This window comes from Triturus cristatus, chromosome 4_1 (genome assembly GCF_964204655.1).
Source record: "Triturus cristatus chromosome 4_1, aTriCri1.1, whole genome shotgun sequence".
Taxonomy (NCBI): Eukaryota; Metazoa; Chordata; class Amphibia; order Caudata; family Salamandridae; genus Triturus; species Triturus cristatus.
Window position 1 is genome coordinate 194,966,688 of NC_140585.1, and position 21,343 is coordinate 194,988,030.

The 21,343-nt window shown below is 42.0% G+C and overlaps 1 protein-coding gene across 4 annotated transcripts in view; it reads left to right on the forward strand.

Annotated features, from left to right (window-relative positions):
• The window catches only part of LOC146854003 (glycine N-phenylacetyltransferase-like), a 401,407-nt gene that overhangs the window by 96,070 nt on the left and 283,994 nt on the right, over positions 1-21,343 (forward strand). For 2 of the 4 annotated variants that reach the window (XM_085651867.1, XM_085651865.1), the window contains one exon: positions 16,763-16,862. The exons of the other annotated variants lie outside the window; for them this stretch is intronic. The gene's annotated coding sequence lies outside the window, so the exon portion shown is untranslated. The remainder of the gene's footprint in view (positions 1-16,762; positions 16,863-21,343) is intronic. 4 annotated transcript variants of the gene reach the window in all.

Below are 21,343 nucleotides of genomic sequence, written 5' to 3' on the forward strand. Positions count from 1 at the left end.
ACTAGGACACATGGCTTCTTGTTGTCAGTTGTCATCCTGATCTCATCGAATACTGATAGCATCACCAATTCAGTGCTATGGTGTGCTCAGAAACCAGCCTGCCTATCCCCCAGGAGGTGGTGGTCCTCCATGAACCTGTTTAGAGTTTGCAGGACATATTGTTCTATTATTTTGGCCAGAAATGGGAGTTGGGAAATGGGTCTGTAGTTTTTCATATTGGAAGTATCCGCTCCTGTCTTCTTGAGCAGGGGGATTATTCTGGCTTCCTTAAAATAACTTGGCACCTTCCCAGTCTCCAGAGAGAGGTTCAACAAGGCGAGACTATCTCCCTCAATCTCTGGAAGAGATAACTTAAAAATCCTCAGGGGCAGGGATCAGCGGGTGAGCCAGATTTAATTTTTGTAGCAATGCAACGGAGGGTCTCAATGTCGAGAGTTTGGAAGGAGGAGAGCAACTCTACCCTCTTTCCCTGGGTTACCTCCTCTACATCAAGGGATTGCTTAAATGGGGATTTGTCGATCTCAGATGTGTCAGTATTTCTGACGCATCTGTTAATCTCTGCGCCTTGGAGCACTGTATTGTAAATACAGCGCATCCATGGAGGCATAAGGACATTTGGCACTGGCGCAAGAAAACTGACACATCTATGAAGATGCGTCAGTTCCATGTAAATCTGGCCCTCTGTATCTTCTGTAATGTATAAAAAATCAACTTGCTGGTTGACCAGATTTGATACATTTTGCTTTGGCATAAATGAGACTGGTTGGAATGCTTCCATGTTCTATAGTAGTACAAACAATTGATTTTACATGCCAAAGAAACTTGGTGCTATTGATCGCTGTTTCTGAAATCAAACAACCCAGTTCAATAAACTCACTTTCGCAACTTGGAAGAAAGATGGAATTAAGTAAACATATGCTGGGGAAAGCAACATATCTCTGTAGGAAGTGCCGTTCAAGACAGAAAGCTTCCTCTACAGAACAGCGTGTGCGAGATCGTTCACTACTGTCTCTATTTGGGCATTGCGTTGCTTATTGGCTACCTATTCCTGTATTCTAATTGTAGTGGTCATTTTTTAACTAATTTTTCTGTCTGGACAGCCTCCAATAAAAAGATGAACATTCAGAGACATACTACAAATAAACATAACAATGTTTTAATAAGAACTGACTGTAATCATTAACGTTTGTCATTAATACGCCCAAGTAGCCTTCTCACAGAATTGCGTTTAATTGTGATGTGTATTAAAAGTCACAAAGCGTCACCAAGTGAATATTATTGAAAGTGCACATTAAACCTTTTGTTATTTCCAATGTGTAGTCATTTAGATTCTCCTAGCACATCTAGCACTGGAAAATGGAACAAAAATATTATGGTATGTTGATTTATATAGCGCTTAATATCTCTGAAGAGGCGTTAAGCGCTTTGCAAAACAGGTAGCACTCTAGCTCTCTGGAACCACAGAGAAACACATCCAATAGGGCCAGTTTTGATTTCATAATTTCTTTTTTTGAGTTTGGGTTTATTAAGGGTTAAACAGAAAAGGAAGAAACTGCAATATAAGATAACAACACCTTATGTAATAAAAGGATAAAAAGGTAAAAAATAGAAATACATACTGACATTTATATTACATTAGCTAGAAAAACCGGAATGCATCACAAATGAAGGAAAGGGTAAAAAAACTGTATATAATATAGGGGGAAACAATTGGAGATAACAGGCAATGTATGTAAAAATAAATAACATTGTAATCATAACAATAATGAAGGTGAGAAACAGAATAACAAGATGATCAATAGTATATAACAATTAACCAACTAAATGAGAAGGCAAAGGGGAAAGTTAAGGTGGTTTCCATACATCATCTGATCCATTTTTAGAATCAACATTCGAAGAGGCAATTAAGGATAAATAAGTTGTCAAAGGAAGCCATAGAAGTTCTCTTTTGATAGAGAGGGAAATGGGACAAACATAATTAGTATCCAGCCGGTGATGGAAACAGACTGCATTCCACCAAGAGCGAAAAGTGACTTTGTCAGCTTGTTTCCAGTTAGAGGTTATTAAGTGAAATGCAATAGCTAACAATAAATCTAGAAGCTTAAAACACAGTGAAGATTGAGGACAAAGGGGGGAAAGAAGACCCAGGAAGATGTGAGTGAAGGAATAGGGGACATGGACAGTAACAAATTTCTGAATTTGGGCCCAAACAAGTTTCCAAAATTGAAAAATTGGAGGGCATTCAAATAACATGTTTTAAATCAGCAGTGGGGCAAGGGCAAGACCAACATGTAGAGAGTGTGTCGGGTGAAAAAGTTGCTAATAGCATAGGGGAAAATAATATACGATGATAAATGAAAAAAGGGTTTGTGTGGTGTTAGCGGCTCTAGAGGCCTTATGAATTTTTGACCATCATTTATCCCAGAGAGGAATTGACCAAACCTGAGAAAAATCTTTTTCCCAAGCTAATTCAAACTTAGTTTTGAGTCTATCCGAGGTAATTCTTATAGGGAGGTCATTAATAGTAGGTAGAGATTGAAGATATTGGATGAGGGAAGGATAAAGAAGATTATATTGTGATCGAGAGGATGAGGGTAAAGAAAATTGGGATTAGAGATCAGAAAAGGTAAGGGGTTGGTTATCTGATAAGAGTTGGGAGATCCAGCTCAAGTCTCTAGAATGCCATGATTTCCAGTATATGGAACGATTGCGAATCCGGAGAGATTTATTATGCCAAATAGGTTGCTGATGAGTGGAGCTGATAGAGGGATAGGAGGAAGATAGTACAGGGATTAAAAGTTTACGGGAGTGGGATATGATAGGGGAGTGGAGAGAAGCTATGTTAGAAGTGAAGGATAACATTTCTCTAAAATCAAAGAGGGCAATAGAGGCATTTTCTATTTTTAACCAAAGAGGGGGGTAAAAAGAGAGATCAGTAGAGATCCAACGGGCAGCTTGTTTTAGTGAAAAGCACAATGATAAGTTTTGAAGTCAGGAAACTGAAGACCCCCATTAGGTTTATCCTTCTTCAAGGGGGATAGGGCTATGCGAGAACGTTTACCCTTCCATAAGAATTTAAGGAGGATAGAATCAATTCTTTTAAAATAATAATCAGGAATATGAGTAGGAATCATGGAAATAGTGTATACTATAAGAGGTGAGAGCATCATTTTTATTGAGTCTAGACGACCCCACTAAGATAAAAAGAGGGGATGCCAGCGCATAATAAATATAATCAAATTTTAATTTGAGATTGCCAGATAATAAAGGAGCGAACCATAAACCCAAGTATTTAATCTTAAAAGGCTGCCAAGAGAACCCAGAATGTACAAAAAGGTGTATTTGACATAAAGCATTTAAAGGTAAAATTTCACATTTATCAACATTCAGTCGTTAATCAGAAACTTTAGAAGAGGAGGATACTTGTTGAAGGAAGAAAGGAAGGGAGGATTGAGGGTCGGAACAATATAAAAGAATGTCGTCAGCATACACTGATAGCTTAACCTGATGGGGACCAAAATGAAAACCGGTGATGTTGTCATCCTGTCGAATCTTGGTTAAAAAGGGTTCCAGAGCTAAAAAAAATAATAAAGGGGATAAGGGGCATCCCTGTCTGACACCCCTGCATAATAAAAAATAATCAGAAGTCATACCATTAACAAATATTGACGCTTGGGGCCGGAGTATAATTAAGAAATAAAAGTAAGAAATTTAGGAGAAAAGCCAGTCCATTTTAAAGCATGAAACATGAAATCCCAACTAATTCTATCAAATGGTTTCTCAGCATCTTAGGAAATCGTAGCCAGGGGATGATCTAAAGAGAAGGCTATACTTAAAACATTGAAAAAGACTCGCATATTGTCTGAGGCAAGTCGCCCCTTAACGACACCTGATTGTTCTGGGCCAATAAGATCAGGTAATAGTGGGTCCATATGAAGAGCCAGAATCTGTGCAAAGATTTTATAATCAGTATTGACCTAAGAAATAGGTCGGTAATTCTTGCAAAGAGAATGATCTTTATCCTCTTTAGGAATTAAGCATAATCAAAGCTTCCTGAAATGTACCACGCGAAGAAAAGATGGAAATAAGAGTGAAAGATTTGGTAAAAGAAGTGGTGCGAAATGATTATAGAATTCAATGGTAAATCCATCTGGTCCAGGAGCTTTCGCGTGATGCAAGATTGAGACAGCGCAGGAGATTTCTGCTAATGAAATATCAGATTCCAAAGGTCCGAAATTGACGTGATTGGATGGAGGGGGAGGGATGATTGAAAGTAAGGAAGAAGATTAGATGAGTGAGGTAGGGTTTCAGGAGTATAAAGATTTTTATAAAAAAGTAACAAATTCATTTAAAATATCCTTATCTTTAAATAGAGGGACACCAGTAGAGCTTTGTAAAGATTCTATTTTTTTTTGTTCTTTTCTCACTTTCAAATAATTAGCCAGCAATTTCCCCATCTTGTTTTGGCCTCCATAATAACCAGAACTACTTTTCAATAAATAATTTGAGGCAGCATCAGTAGATAATCTACTAAAAGTAAATTTAGCATCAATAAGATCCTTCAGAGAGGATTCAGTGTTGGAGTGAAATACGTATATTCAAGTTGTTTAATTTTAATAAGTAATTGAGACAATTGAGCTTCTATGGATTTTTTCCTCTGTGAAATAAAATTGATAATAAAACATCTAGCAGCAGCCTTAAAAGAATCCCACACCATAACAAAGGAGGAGTCAGGAATGTTTTATTAATTAATAGCAAAAAATTCAGAAGCAAAAGAGTTGAATTTTGGACAAAAGATGGGATCTGGGAGTAAGGAATAATTAAATCACCATCTTCCTGGGTGTGGAGAATATCTACAAATACAGGGGCATGATCTGAGATTAGAATAGAGCCAATATCAGAGTGAATGGCATGTTGGGCTAAGGGTTTACTTAGAAAGAGATAATCAATACGGGATTGGGAGTGATATGAGGGAGAGTAGAAACTATATTCTCTAAGGTCAGGATGACATAATCTCCAAATGTCCACCGAAGCTTTGTGACTGACAGTGGAAGGAAACTGTGAATGCATTTTGGAGGGAAAGAACTTAACTTTAGAATGTCTGTCTAAGATAGGATCAAAGATTTGATTACAGTTGCCACCAAAAATAATATAGTCATCTTCAAATGAAAGCAGTTTTTCAGATACAGTAGGCCAAAAAACCTTATCAACCCCAGTGGGAGCATCAACATTAAAAATAACTAAAGGAATCTTATCAATAAGAAGTGTAACAATCACCCAGCGACCATCAGCATCATGTTCTTGATGAACATTTTTCTTACCCATAGCAGGAGAGTTGAACACATGACCTACCCAGCATTGCTTTAGTTTTAAAGCTTCATCTTCTGAAGTATGGAATTCCTGGAGTAAGGCAATATCCGTTTTTAACTTGCATAGGTGAGATAAAACCTGTTGCCTTTTGATAGGAGTATTTAATCCTTTAATGTTCCAGGTGGTAACCCGAAATGTGACTGATTGAAAAAGGAGTATGAACAAATATTATGCTTACAGGAACAAAAGTGAAAATTGTTTGAAGAGAATAAAGGAGAAGAAAGAAGAATGGATAGAAAAATTGAATTAGGAAAAAGGAACAAAGGATAGGAGAAAGAAAAAGATAGATAAGTAAAGCAAAAAGGAAGAAGAAAAGGTAACAAGGGAAGGAAAAGAGAAAGAACACAAGGAGAAAGGAGATTATAGAGAAACAGGAGACAGTACAAGTCATGCAGAAGATGACTGAAAAACATACCTACAAATAGAAAACGAAAACAGGGGTGACGGCGCCAGAAGCCGACGACGACAGCAGTGAAACTCCACCAAACACCCGATGAACTACATCAAGACTCCAACATGACAGGAGGGACAGTAAGGAATGGGATTGAAGGAATATAATACCTGTATATAAAAGAAAGGAAAATTAATACAGGGATACATAATAATCTGGAGAAGAGAAATATGAGGGAAATATATAGGACATAACATACTATTAAAACAAGACAGAGGTATGAACAAAACGACAATCTATGCAAAACCAAGACAAGAAAGCAACTACAAAACATGAGGCAGATAAATTAAATTAAGAAGGTCTTGAAGTGGCCATAACGTCAGCTCCATGATGACGAAGACAATCTTATGAGCCACTGGATATTCAAACGTTGTCCTTGTAAGTAACCTTGAAGAGGCAAGGGTGAAGAAGCCCAAATCTGGCTTTAATAGCACATAGTTGAGGACAAATATCAAGAAACTTCTTCCGGCGGTCTGCTGTAACTTTAGCAGCATCCTGGGAGAGAAATAAACGGTGACCTTCCCAAAAGATTTGTTTTTTTTACTTGGCAGCTGACAAGACTTGTAGAAGGGCAGTATATTGTAGAAACAGCATAATAGCACCTCTGGGTTTTGCAGATACTTTCGGACCATGTCTGTGTGCCCTTTGGATGTCAAGGGAAGAAGAAGCAGGTAAGCTGTAGGAGTGTAGGATCTGCCTCACATGGGTACCCCCACTTTTTGCTGGTGTTTCACTGTTTTTCGACCTTAGTCTGGCTGTGGCCCTGCTAATCAGGACCCCAGCCTAGCTGCTTCCTCTCTAAAATGGTTTCCATGTACATTAGATACATCTCTAATTGGATTCTGGAGTACCGCCTCATAAGCCCCTAGTATATGGTATACTATGTACCTAGGGCATAGGTACCTCAGGGGCCTACCAGGGGCTGAAGCAGGTATTATGCCACCCCTGGGAAGCACTCCAAAATGACACCACAGGTGTGCTACTGCAGCCTGGGTAAGGTGGTGCATGCACCCCTTACTGTGGTATAGGCTACCTATATCACTACTGTTGCACACACATATTGTAAGAAAGTGGCTCTGTATACACTGGACCAAGGTAAGGTACAGTGTTCACAGAGTCCCCCAGTCCCCAGAGGTATGGCAGAGGCTAAAGTTAGATATAACCTTACTCTCTAAAGTGGTAGCTTGGTCGAGCTGTAAGGCAGTCTCAGAGGACAGTGTAAAGCATTTGTTGTACACACTCAAATGGTCTCACACACTCAAGAACTGAACTCTAGGCCAATTGTGTTGTATCAAAAGATAGAGTTGTTTTATTTTAGAACCAACAAGGTATCAAAATATACTTTCTCAGAATGAATTACTTTAGTTAAATGCTTTTCAAATAGGCAATAGACTCTTTGAATACAATAGTTACAGTTTGTTGCAATAGGCAACTCAATTTCAAACACAATGCAACATTGAGCTCAATGGGAATTTTTAGTTAAATGTAATTAGTTACTTTGTAGATTGCTTTTCTAACCACAGGACTGGATCCTAGATTCAGTGCTGGGACGTGAGCTGTAAACAGTTAAGTAAAAGCGTATTGGTTACAGTAGTGATTTTTAAGGAATATTATTGTATTTTAAAAGTAGACACAAAAACTTTTTTTATATTTGCGTTACTTTTGTAATCCAGTGCTGGGCTCCTAGGTTCAGCACTGGGACATCTATCTAAAACAGGCAAGTAATTAAGTTTTTATCATTGGCACGATCTTTAAAGAATATTTGTAAGTTTCAAACATCGACACTTAGAAACTTTTTCAGCAAAGAGCGGGCAATGATATCCTATGGAAGGAAATTCAAGTTAACGGTAAGTACGGTTAAAATTACTTTTCAGGGTCAGTGCTGAGCTACAAGATGCAGCACTGAGGTCTCTCCTGGTAACAGGTGAGTAAATCAGACTTCGTTGTTCGGCTGATTTTAGATGAATATTTTAAAGTTCCAAAACTCCACACACAAGAATTTCTGAATGAAACCAGTCAATGTTAGCCTATGGAAGAAAAGTGAGTTATTGGCTTTTAGGTAAGTACTCGACTGGCAGAGTTAAGGTTCTGGGCATAGATTCAGGGGTCTCCCAGGGTCAGGTAGGTACAGTTGATACACCCTCAGCGGCACAGGGGCAGCCGGGTGCAGAGGTAGTTAGGCCCAATGTTGTCCAATGAGAGGCAGGGGGCCTTCGGTTGGTGGCTGCTGGCGAGCAGGCCACACAGCTGTGGGAGCTGGGCTCCTGGTCACTTGCTTAGGGCAAATGGGGAAGTAGATTAGGACATAGGTTGCACTGCCAGGGGCACTCGGGCGGCTGGGTGCGGGGTGCTTTTGAGCCGTCGGGCGCTCAATGTTATTCAATGGAGATCTTGGAAAGTGAACAAAGGCTGCAGGCTCAGGGACGGAGGATCTTCAGGAGCGACCAACACTTTGAGGGGTAAGTTGGGATCTTGGAGGATAGGTAGGCACCCAGGAGTTGGGCACAGGGGGCCGTGGGGCGACGGGTGCAGGGGTGTCTTTTGACATCGGAAAATCGTACCCCCCTGCTGGTCGCGGTTGGAGGGGTGCCTGGTTCTGAGGCTGCAAGCATCGTCTGGGTTGTCGAGGAGTGTCCTTGGGCACTGGATTCTAGGTCAGAATCACCGGGGGAACCTCCTCAGGGTCTTTGTCCACTCGGGCACAGGTCGGACTCGGCAGGTGCAGAGTGTGCTGGATTCGCGGTTCCTGACTGGCCCCAGGGGTATTGCTGTTTGAGCAGAACCACTGCTCGTGGGAGTCCCAGTCTTGTTAGAGTCTCAAGGTGGTCAGGTCCTCCGGGGTTTTTGAGGTTGCTGAGCACTGAAGGCGCCGGAGTTCCACAGGAGCAGGTTCAAGAATCAACAGGCCGGTAGGGCTGGGGCCAAGTCAGTTGGTGTTGTCCTCTTGTTAGCAGCTGCGTGGTGGGTCTTCTGGTTTCTTGATCTTCTTGCTTGTTTTCGAATTGGGATCTGAGGAAGGAAGGTTCAGGGTGCCCCTAAATACTAAATGTAGGGTGTTACAGGTAGGGTGTGGGCAGGGACCAATGGGTCCCTGTCCTGGGGTGAGTATACCCCCTATCCTGCTCCTCTCCAGTGGGAGGGGGGCAGGAGCCTAGCTGTGATTGGGCAGGGCTCCCCATCCTCAAGATGGCCGGAGCCCGGAGTTGTGCTTCACCTCGCCTCACCCACCTGAGGGGTGGAGTTGGCACAGGCTGGCACACCCCCTTTCCTCATGTAGGGTTTCCTGCCAGTCTTACTGCCAGAGTGGGGGTCAGAACCGGTGGGGGCCAGTTGCTGAGTACAGCAAGTGGCTTGGAGAAGCTCACAAAGGCGGCATGCCTTTGAAGCTTCCCCCTGCCCATCCTGGGGGAGGAGGCCTAGCACCTCGCCCAGGGTGTGCATTTTTGCAGGCCCAGGAGAGCGGGCACTCTCCACCCAGGGGTCCAGCAACATGTCTGCTGTGTGGCAGCCTAGGCAGCCTCTCAGACAAGACGTGGATTGTAGGTTAGGTTTCAGGGTGCATCTCTAAAATGCCCTCTGTAGTGCATTTTACATTAAATCCCACACGGCATCAGTGTGGGTTTAATGTGCTGAGAAGTTTCATATCAAACTTGTCAGTCTTCAGTGTAGCCATTATAGTGCTATGGAGTTCGTAATGACAACCTCCCAGCACCATATACTCTTAATGGCATCACTGCACTTACAGTGCCCAGGAATGGCCCTGGGTACTGTAGGGGCACAGGGCTCATGCACCTGTGGCCACACCACTAGCATAGGGCACCCAGCTGGAGGGGTGGCTGATGTATGCCAGGGCAGTGGGTTTGTGGGCATGGCACACAGGGATGTGTGCCATGTTGACTGTGTGTTTAGTTCTGCACCAGGACACTCAGCCTGCAAAGGCAGTGTGTGTGTGTCAGGGTACAGGGCCCGTAAGGGTGGCACAATAAGTGCTGCAGCTCTAAGGTGTCTTTTGTGGTCACAATGCCCTGGGTGCCTAGGGTACCATTTACCAGGGGCTGACATGTGGCCAGAGATGCCAATTGGGTTTAGGCTTTAGTACAGTTTTTAGGGAATACCTGATTGGCAGGGACCCAGGGCATACCAAGGAAAAGTGCATCAGGTATCAGGTAAACAGTGGAGGGGTTACTGCAACAGAAACCCACTTCCTTACACATATAAAACCAATAAGTCACTCGTATGGCAGGCCTTAACAATCCTGAAGGCAGAGTGCTTGGTTTTTATGTGAGAGGGTGCCGCTGCATGAGCAGAGCCCCTCTGCAGCGTTCAGAGTACCTCCTCTGATGCTGTTTGTGGTGTAACCTGACCACATACTCTTAAGTGCATTATAAACTCGCGGTAAATGCTAAATTTGGACTGGCTGCACGGAAACATGTCATTTTTGGTGTCAAACACTTTGGAATACTACCCCCCGCCAATTCTGGTGGTGGGGGTAGCATTCCACCCTTCTAGAGGGAGAGGCATGTTCACACTGGTCTACCCGGTAAAGACTTTCTAAAGCCCTGGCATCACAAAATGAATGCCAATGCCACAGACACGGGTCTGGCCTCCTGCTGCTGACCGAAACTCTGGCAGGGCAGGCCTGGACAATAGGTTTCCTGTCCCAGGGAAGTGTAACCACCTCCCCAGACAGGCAGATGTGTATTGAGGCTGGGCGGGAGCACGCTCTGGTGCTTTGAAGTCCTGCACCGGGGGCACACTTGGTGTCCCTGTGCATAGTCTAGTTCAAACCGGTTAAAGGGGCTACCTGCCCCTGCTCTGGCATGAAACTGGACAAAGGAAATGGGTGTAACCATCCCGCTTTCCAAACCCTCCCATAGGTGGGTCCCTAGAGTAAGTCCAACATCAAAACTTAGTATAAGTATGGGAACCCAGTCCTTGAGACTATAGAATACCCTGGATGAAACTCTGCAACATATATCCTGGACCTTTGACGTTCTATTTCAACTAGAAGACTGAATAAATCTCCCTTGGGGTCAAGGAGTGACTCCCCTGCTTGGCAGGCACCAAAGAAGCAACTGTCCGGTCCGCAACTCTGAAGCTCCCGCCGGACGCCGAAGTCTTTGCATCACCAGAGGTGGATTGCCAGACTTCCCCGTGGCTACCCTGAGTCCACAGCAAAGCTGAGGCACGTGGCTATCGTGGGTGACGTGGAACCGTGACCCCTGGACACCATGATCTTTCGCCAGTCCATCATCTTCCTGGTCTTCCTCGAAGTTGTGCTTTAGGCTTCTAGTAGCCCCAGCCTTGGGCATCTACAGCACCGAAGCTCTCTGGCCTCCACTCCCCAAGTAACCCGTGGGCCAGTTTCCAGTGTGACTGCATGAGGCTCCTTCGCGATTGCTAGCCCGTTGGCTAGTGGGTCCCCACGAAGGCAACTCCTCTATTGATTGGGCTTTCCTGGTTGCTCCAGATGTGCCCCAACTTACCCTCACTGGTTGAGTCCCCCAGAGCTTGCTGGTCTGCACCGACGTCTTTCTTCTATTTCCACTTGTCTTGCCGTTGCCAAGGCTTGTTGGGTTCATTCTGGTCGCCGACACCACAGCACCAGACAGACTTTAAGGGACAGCTCGAATCCAGCTCCTGGTTGTCGTCGACGCCTCCTGGACCGCGTGGCTGAAGAGTCTTCAGTGTATTCTAAACCTACTGATAGGAACAATTTACTGTTGTTCTCTAGTTTTCATTCGCCATCACTGTTACGAAAATTGCCTTACTCTCAGTTGTTACGGATCAAAATTATAATATCAGATCAACAGCAGGTAGACAGAGCTCTATCTGAGCAATGCGAAAAATTAAAGGAACGTGGTTATCCGGATCGTGTGTTAGATCTAGCTATCGCGAAACCACACAATAAAGAGTGCAGTGAATTACTTTCCCCACAGTTGAGAACTAGTCAAAATCGCCAGGTTTTTGTTTCTAAATTTTCAACCAACTCAGCTAAAATCAGCAAAATCATCAAGTCTAGATGGGAATTACTTCAACATGAACCTGATTTCAATGGCTTGTTTGCTCATGAACCACTTTTTGCATATATGCGCAGTAAAAATATCAAGGATCTGCTGACACAAACCCACACAGTGAACCAAGAACAATTCCCTAGCATGTGTAAATGTTTCAACTGCGTTAATTGCCACAATTTTATAACAGGCAACATTGTTAACCATACTCATTCAGGGAAATCCATTTCACTTAGATACAATGGTGATTGTAATAGCAGTAATGTCATCTATACCATTAAATGTCCATGCGGTTTACTTTATGTTGGTAAAACATCCCGTAAGATCAAAATTAGAATTTCAGAACACAAACGTTCTATACGTACCAAAAGTCTGAAGTCACATCTTGTGACACACTGGTTACAACATCAACATTCCAATGCCCAGTTGAAATTTATGATACTTGAAGTAATCACATCAAAACCTGGAATGGACATTGTCAGGACATTGGCACAAAGAGAAGTCTGGTGGACCAAATATTTTCAAACGTTATTGCCCGCAGGGCTTAATGACAAACTAGAAATGCAATGCTTTCTCTGAAGAGTTTAGATTGTAAGTACGTTTCTTCCCAGGCAATTATCAATTCGTTTTGACTCACTTTTATTTTTTATTTTTTCCCCTACAGGTGGCTTTACATCCATCAAGGTTTCAACACTGTTTTTTCTTTTATCAATAGGATTAATCATTTTTAACCATTTTGCATACTGTGTACATGTGACCATCTATCGCATCCTTTCCACCCATTTTTGATTTCACTAGGCATGTTACGAAATTCAGGACAGTATTTAGTACTGTTCACCTTTCGTCCCCAACGTCGCCGCTCATTTCCTATAACACTGCCGTATTGGTCACGTCATACCTAGTTCCTTTTCCAAGATGGCGCTCATATTGCGTCCACGGTTCAGTCTCTCTTTACTGTTTAGCTTATTTCACTTTTTTGCGCGCTACGCGATGCAGTTACTATTTATAGACGTTCATATTTTCAAGATCTTGAACCTACAATCATGGATTGCAATCATTGAGTCCCTTTTTTCCACTAACGCGTTTTTTTACCAGTGCGTTCTTTCACCACAGGTTCCGAGTCTCTACAAAGGACCAGTGTGTGAGTTACATCATACATTTTTTTGAAGCCTATTGCAACGTCGTTGGAATTATGCCTAACACAATTGGCTGACAATTATTCTCAGGTATTTATTAGCCACACAGGGTGTTTCCTTTACAGTCCTCTCGCAATTAAAATATAGTTTAAAATTCCTCTTTGCATTGACAGCTCTGTAAAAGTCGTCACCCACATCGCAGTTCAACAGCTGTTTTTCGTGGTTGCTGATTCACCGTGAGTTCACCATGCAAAGGGTGTTGTTTTACTAATTTTTTCTCGCATTAGCTATAATACAAATATGGATTTCTTTCCTGTTTTTAGAGCCACAGTTGGAAGTAAGGTTTATCTCAACTTTGAACAATCTTCAACCTGCAGCAATACTTAAGACCTTGAGTTACAAGTAAGTGCTGTCACAGCAGCACTGAGCAGAATTTCACTATTAGAACTCTACATATTTTTGGTTTGGCCTGTGGTTATGTGTTTTCACTCATCCAGCATGTCCAGTTTCTTCTTGTATTCTTTTATCACTGAGCACAAGTTTTTTCTGCTTTACTTCTGTGCACTGGTTCCTATTTTATCATTCTTGGCAGATAACTGTTCTGGGTCCTATACGTTCAGGAATTATCCTCTCACTTTGGTCATTAACGATGCATCTGAAATATTATATTCAGTCTAATTTGAAAACAGTTATACAAAATATGTTTTTTCTCTTTTCTATGTTTTTGCAGTGGCCCCTGAAGAAGGGATTCATGGCAATCCCGAAATGCATTGGACATGATTTTTAATTGTGACAACAATTGTTATCAGCTGCATTTATTGTTGATGTTTATTTGATGGTTCAAAACTCTGCAGCTCGTCTCCTGTGTAATATCTCCCGTAGGACTATTGTCTCCCCTTTTCTTCATGATCTACACTGGCTTCGTATAAACAAGCGCATCGAACACAAGACACTGTGCACAATGTTCAAGATTAAACATCAGACTGCTCCTGCATACTTGCAATCTCTTGTCCATCCTTATGTCCCTGTCCGCTCGCTTAGATCTGCATCACAGGGCAATTTTCATGTTCCTCGTTTTAGGCTGTCTAGAATGGGAGGTCGTTCTTTCTCATGTCTCGCTCCTAGGCTGTGGAACTCACTTCCTCTGTCTTTGAAGCTGGAACCTCATTACTTGAACTTTCGTAAGAATTTGAAAACCTGGTTATTTTCCCGCAAATAAACTTCAGCCACAGTGACCCCCTTATTGCCTGGTCATCGGGGGCGCCGGGAGACCCCATTGTGGGTAGCTGCGCGCCTAAGAAATCAATTAATAATAATAATAATAATATTAATTTGATGCACACAAAATTGCTGATGTTTCAATATTTGTTTCTTTTGTATACATGTACAATCTTTATTTGTAAATAACATATTACTTCTGGATGATTCAAATATTATCGGAAGATAAACAATGCTAATTTGAATCGTTGCTGATACGTTAGTTTTCTTTTTTGACAAACGTGTGTATATTAACAATAAACTGTATAGTGCAGTGCATCCAATATACAGGTGGCAGTCCACCTGATCCTCCTTTTGTTTGCAAGGTTGGCTACCTTTGATCTGGTTTGCATGCTACCTTATGTATTAGCAGTTAAATAATAAATTATTTTGGTCTAATTTCAAGAGTGTGCTGACTATTTCAATATTTTCATTGAAGAGTCAAGACACCAATCAACTCACCTGAAGCACCCGACATCTGTGGGCATTGAACTATCGTGCCCTTGGTCACTGGTAAGTGACCCAGACTCTGTCCCCTCTGCTTTCAGGTTCCTTCCATCCTTGATCCAGGCTTGGATCTCTTCGGACACTTCTCTTCACGGCAGCAGCACTTCTTTGCCAGCTTCCAATGAAAACGACGCCGCGACCCGACACCATTTGACACCTATGCACCCGGCTTCCCTGGGTGAGGTAACTCGAGTACTCCGATGCTCCTGTGGGTGTTGGCCCTAGACACCCCCATAAGTCCAAAAGGGTTTGCTTGTAGTTGTCCTCTAAGTGTCCTTAAACTCTTTTATTTTCCAACCGCGTCTTTTCCCATAGAAGTTAACGGCGATTTGCGGCTGTGTTCTCACACTTCACGCGTCCCCTATGGGTCCCCTGTGTCACTACCTTGGGTGGTTCCTTGTGGTCCGAGCACTTCTACAGGCTCTAGGCCTTGTGTCTAGTTCAGTTGTGGTTCTTATACCACTTTATTGGTATATGGTTTGGTACGCTCCTAGGGCCCAAACATGTATTTGTGCTTTTACTGTTGAATACTGACTTGTAACTTAAGTACTTCGAACACTAGCCTCATAAAGAGACTAGAGGGGTGTGTTTTATCTTGAATACATATATTTTAAATATATACCTGGTGTGGTTGTCCTTTCATTTGGTCATTCAAGAGATTATAGACTGGTAAAACAAGCTGCTTTACATTCCTTCAAGACTTAGCCTGAAGGCTGCTCTCCATAGCTACCACTAGGATAGCTTTCAAAAAAGGCTGTCTTTAACCTATCACCATAAGGGGTTGTTTGGACTGATACAGGGTGCCCACTATAACTAGTGGACAGCATATATCAGGCCAACTTCTCACATAAGTCCAAAAGTTTAGGAAGAAAAGACGGGAAAAAAGCAGTTGGGTTGGATCCTTCAATGTGCTCCGAAAGAGCATAAAGTCTAAGGTTATTTCTGCGATTACGGTTTTCCAAATCCTTCGCCGGTCTCTTAAGAAGGGATGTATCCAACTCCAAGGAAGAGATACGAGAGCAAGAGGCCTGAAGAGATTCCGTTTCTGTTCCACAATAAGTGCACACGAGTCCAAGGAGGACCACGTATCCTGTAAAAATTGTAAAGTCTTATTAGTCTCCTCCAGGAAGGGTTTAAGGGCATGAATCTCCGCAAGGATTAAGTCCATAGAAGCAGTAGAAGAAGAAGCCCCTGGAGAAGAAAGATCCTTTTTTGGACGTTTGGTAGAGGTTGTTGGCAGTTTGCTTAAGATGTGCATTTTTTAAATAGTGCCAGAAGAAGGGTCGTATTTCTGTGAAGATTGGTCCTCCATGTCGTTAAAATTAGAGTCTTAATCAGAATATACACCAGGTTTAGTGGAAGTAGAAAGTTTAAGGCTCCGCAATCTCCCCATAAAAGAAAATATATATATCGGGAGTCGGTGAAGAAGAGCTCCGCAACTACGCCGCCATCTTGTGCGGCGCTTAAGCCACATCCCCTCATTTCGTCATTTTGACCACATTTAATTAGACTGCAGCTTTTCGCACAATAGAGAATAATAATTATTCAGGAATGCACTAATAAGAAGTACTTCACCACCCATTTTTGATAATTCTTTCTATGGCCACCCTCTGTGTGCACAGTCACAAACTAGTTTTTACAAGTCATCCACAAGGATCAATGAATACATGTGAACTATTGTAATCTGTGTTTTAACGAGCACCCATAGCAACAAAAAACGATATGTAGAGTCACTGTACCATTTTTATAATATTGTTAAAATAATCTTTGATGGCATGCTTCCTCTCAGTCTATTAAAAATGCAAAATCTTTGTAATTTTTAACAATTTTTTATAATAGAACCTTTTAGCAGGTGGTGCTGCATTTTAACGAAGGTTCCTGTGGAATAATATACTATGAGGTTATGATGCATAAGCACAATTGCGATATAGAGGGTTAGATAATGGCAGAGCGCGAAGGAACCATTAACACACCGATTACAGTGTAGTATATTTTATGGATTTTTTAAACGCCTCTTTGATCTGCAGTGATGACTCCCTCCGCTGCCCAGCCTGCTCTTCATGCTCAAGCTAGGGAAGATCATCAGCGACCCGCTCCTCTGGACTCTTTGCGCTGGACATTGAGAAGGTAACTTTTTTGATGGGATTAACCTGGTCTCTGTATCTGGCATGTGTTCCGTCACAATCGGCATGAACATGTGACTTTCCCCAGGAGTAACACAACCAGATCACCACGAGTTGTACTTGGTTGAGTGGCACTTTGTCGAAGTCTTTGTCACAAAGTACCTGCTGTGACCCATTTCAAGCAGCAAAGAGGAGGAGGAAATGTGAAAGAGGCACTGACCCCATCTTTGCACTATGAAAGCACTCTATTAATGGATTGGAAATGCAATTTCAATGGAACAGAAACCTTCAAACTTCATGGGGCACAACCCTGACAACTTTATTGCACCTGTGATAGTTGTAAAGTACCATACCCAGACTCACCCCTTCTCTGCTCCTCTAGCCAGAACTTGATTGCTCATCCATGTCTATATGGAGATTCAAGGAGGCTTAGTGGTGCCAACTTTCAATTGCAGAATGCATAGCTGGAGCCATGGATGGTATGGACTCCTAACATTCTTAATATTAGAGAGCTTGGTGGTGCCTAAATTTGTGAACCATGGAGGAAAAAAAGCATGACAGCCCTACATTATTTAAATGGTAGAAACTTTGTAAACATGCAATACATTGTTAACATGAGATGTTGTACGCCCATTGTAAAACAACTTACTTAGCTGAGAAATAACAGACCACTTACCAACACTTATTTTGATTCGATAAAACTGAAACATACACCCACTTCTGAGACATTGCCAGTGTTATTGGTATGTGCTCTGGTTAATCTCCATTTTAGTTTCTTGTTTTAACTTAGTATCATTTTCTAATGATGATTTGCACATGTTTTCCTATGTTGAGGATGGCCCTTGTACGCATTATTCCTGATAGACAATGTTGCCCTGTAGTCTGCACATTTAGGGGCTCATTACGATGGCGGAAGGACCGCCACCTCCAGCCATGCGGTGCCGGTCCATCCGCCATTGGAGCTCGATTTTCCCATCACCGAATCAGGATGGCGATGGGAATACAAATCTGTCCGCGCCGGACGGAAAGACCATCCGCCACTGGTCTGCCAGAAGCAATCAGTCTGATTGCTTGGCGGACAGACAAGGTGCATAAAATGGTGGCAGTGCCTAGCAGGCACCGTCCACAAAATTATGATGGTGGAGTTTGCAGGCCTTTCCATGGCGGCGATGCCTCCATTCAAAGGCTGGTGGAGAATTGTTTGAGGGGCCATTGCGGGCCCCTAGTGTTGGGGGAGGTGTGAGCCCATTGTGGGGGTACCCATGGTATCCCCCAACATTTCACTGCACCAAGTGGCAGGCAACATGTGATGCCTGCCACGTAGTGCAGTGAAATGCACAAATGGCTTTTTCGCTTTGCAGCGGGTGCTGTTGTAAGCAGCATCAGCCGCAATGTTAAAAAGCAAAATGCAACCGCCATGGTGGCGGTTGCATCCTAATTAGTGGTGCGGGACCGCCGCATGTATTTCGGACAGTCCCTGTTTACCACAGGATGGCGGACGGACTCAAGTCCGTCTGCCTTCCTAATGACCCTCTTAGTTCAAGGGTTGCACAAATTCAGAACATGCTGCATTATTTTTTTTTCTGTGCTCATATGGAGACAATTCTTCAGCTCCAGTCTAATTAAAATGTTGGTCTGCACCTTTGGCACAGTTTGGTAATCTTGCCGTTTTATTATAAAAACTGCATCCATGCTGAAGTCGGTGAGAGTTTCACTTCAGACGGATTCCTCATGGAACGCTGCTGTGAGCTGTAACTAAGAAAGCACAGAGACAGGGGTGTGTTTGTGGATGCACTGAGCCTGGATTCCTGACTGACATACAGTACCAAGGTATTGGGCTAGGTCATTCCAACAAGTATGGCAGATGGGTACTCTCAATATGCTCTCATTAGCATAAAGATTACTAATAGATATGAGTAACTTTATCAACATTATGAATAAATAACACTGTTGAATTGTTTGTGTTTTCACCATTCCAATAATGCTTATTACAATAATGTGTCTATTCTTTCCTATAATGGTAGTCCATGTTTCCTCTACAAAGAGAAGAGCTTTACAATAAACGTTAAAAATGCAATGCTGTATCTTTTCTTTGTGAGCACTTTGGGCATGCAAAAGTGAAAAATTCGAGGGTTAGATCCATTACCACAGTTTTCTTGTGAATCTAATAGTCATGTTCTAGGTTGCTGACATCATCTAGAACTCTGTAGGTTTAAGAGTTTATATGCAGGACTGTGAACTAGCTAAAAGGGACCAACATAAACTGATTATATAGGAAGACCCAGTCTCTGTAGTATGAAGTTTTGTTGTTCTACATGCACAGTCCTATTAGATTAGTAGGAACCGTATAACATCATGACATGCACTTCTATTACTCACTGCATCCATGTAAAGAGAAGATGCAGTGTTAATGGTGTAAAGACCTAAATTCACTTTCTGAAGTGTGATGTTTCTATAGATGTCTCAAAGCCTAGATACCATATACTTTAGTGGAGTCCATAAACGAAAGTGTTCTTGCAATGATGCATGATTCATACATAAAAATATAAAGTTTATGAGTGTATATTAGTTTTAATCCAATATTCATTTAAAATTAAAACATTCTAATTAAAGAGCCTGATTAACAAACTCCCTTTTAGAGTTTAAAGAGTAGTACTAAAACATTCAATTCACAAGCCTATGGGTGTAAATCTCCATCTACACCACTCCTATCTTCAATATAGGAAGATACTCACACAAGTCAGCTCACAATTTAGGACCTAATTGCAATGTCAGACGGACCAGAGTCTGTCCAACATTGTTTGGGAACTGGAACTAAACGACCTCCTGTCGTTGGTTCCAGCCCAGCAAGTAGGATGTGACTGAACCCTGTTCGGTCGCAATTCTATACTTTACAATGGGAGCATGTATTCCGAACAGAATGCATACTCTCATTGTAAAGAGCAGAGGTGCAGTTCATCCCTGCACCCCTTGGCAAGCACATCAAGGTGCCTGTCAAGGAGTGCAGGGATCAACAGGGGGGTACTATTGGTGCCCCGTCGGACGGCAACTGGTGGCCTTGCACCCAAGGGGACCCTGCTGGGGCCCCCAAAGTCAGATTCACAAAGTCTTTCGGTGTCGAAAAGGCCGGCATAGAAAGGCTGTGGGAATCTGCCATCATAATCTCTTGGCTGGAAAGAGCCGACCGAGGGATTACTGAAGGATTTCTGAATGGCGGTCAGGCTCTGCAAGGCCGTCAGAGGCCATTTGGAAATCCAACTCAGATTCTCTTCTGACCTACCCTATCTAAATGGATCGGTCGGAAAGGAATCCGACCAGCTGATTACAATGCAGGCTAAAATGCTCCGACCAACAGTCGGAGCCGTTTCAGCCCGCATCGTAATCGGGCCATTTTTAGTAAATGTGGGAGGGACCAGGAGAAGGATGTGAAAGTGGGGACTATCTGCTGCACAAAAGGAGGGTTTTAGGGAGGAGCATGGAGGGTTTTGGAGAGGGTCATGCAAGTACAAACACCCAACCAAAAAAGAGAAACCCCACTGCTATTTACAAACAACACCTCTAAATTTACTACAGCCCAAAAGGCCACAAAATACTTGTGCAAAGTGTTCTAGCCCAGCCTTGGAGCAAAGCTAAGACTGCACATGGCCATTTGTAAAGACTGCAAAATAATAGAGGCAGGACTTAAAATAGGACTCAAAAGGGAATAATTTTAAAATTAATTCATGTATTTCTTCTTTTTTAAGAATATATATAAATGAATTCTATGATAAAATGGTTAAATAAATAAAATTATATATATATATTAAAAACCTTTTTTAAATTAAAAAGAAATAGTTTTTAAAAAATCCGTTAATTTTTATTAATTCTATACTGAACATTCAGTATTTTTTACACAAAATACACAAAAATAAACATTTAACATTTGGTGTTTTTAAAAATAAATCTTATCAAAAATACCGAAATGTAATGTATGTAAACTAAATATTTAATTCAAAATTGAATTAATAGCGCTGTAGTGTGTTGTTTTGCTCCACAACTGAAATAAATATATATTAATTTACATTAATATTTAATATAAATATTTCTACCATTTTTTTTTACAGTTTAATAAACATTTTAGAATTTTCCTATACTTATCATATGGAGAGCTTTGACCCAGGGGTGGACACCTATCCCTTTGTAGTCAAAAAGAGGAAATTTACTACAAAGTGTAACATTACATTTAACATCTAGATTTACTGATGTGTAAACTTGCCTTTGTGATTAGGCCCAAAAGATCTTGAAGCTGTTACTGAGTCACACATTCAATAGGGATGTGTGATAAGTTCATGAGCATCAGTGAGGTGTGATAGGGGACACCACAACACACATTACCAAACATAACACTCACCTTGCTGCTGCAAAACTAGGAGAGAGAAGTCATTGGCAAACTGGAATTTCCCTTTATAAATTCATACATGGCCAAGGCAAGGACACAAATCAAAA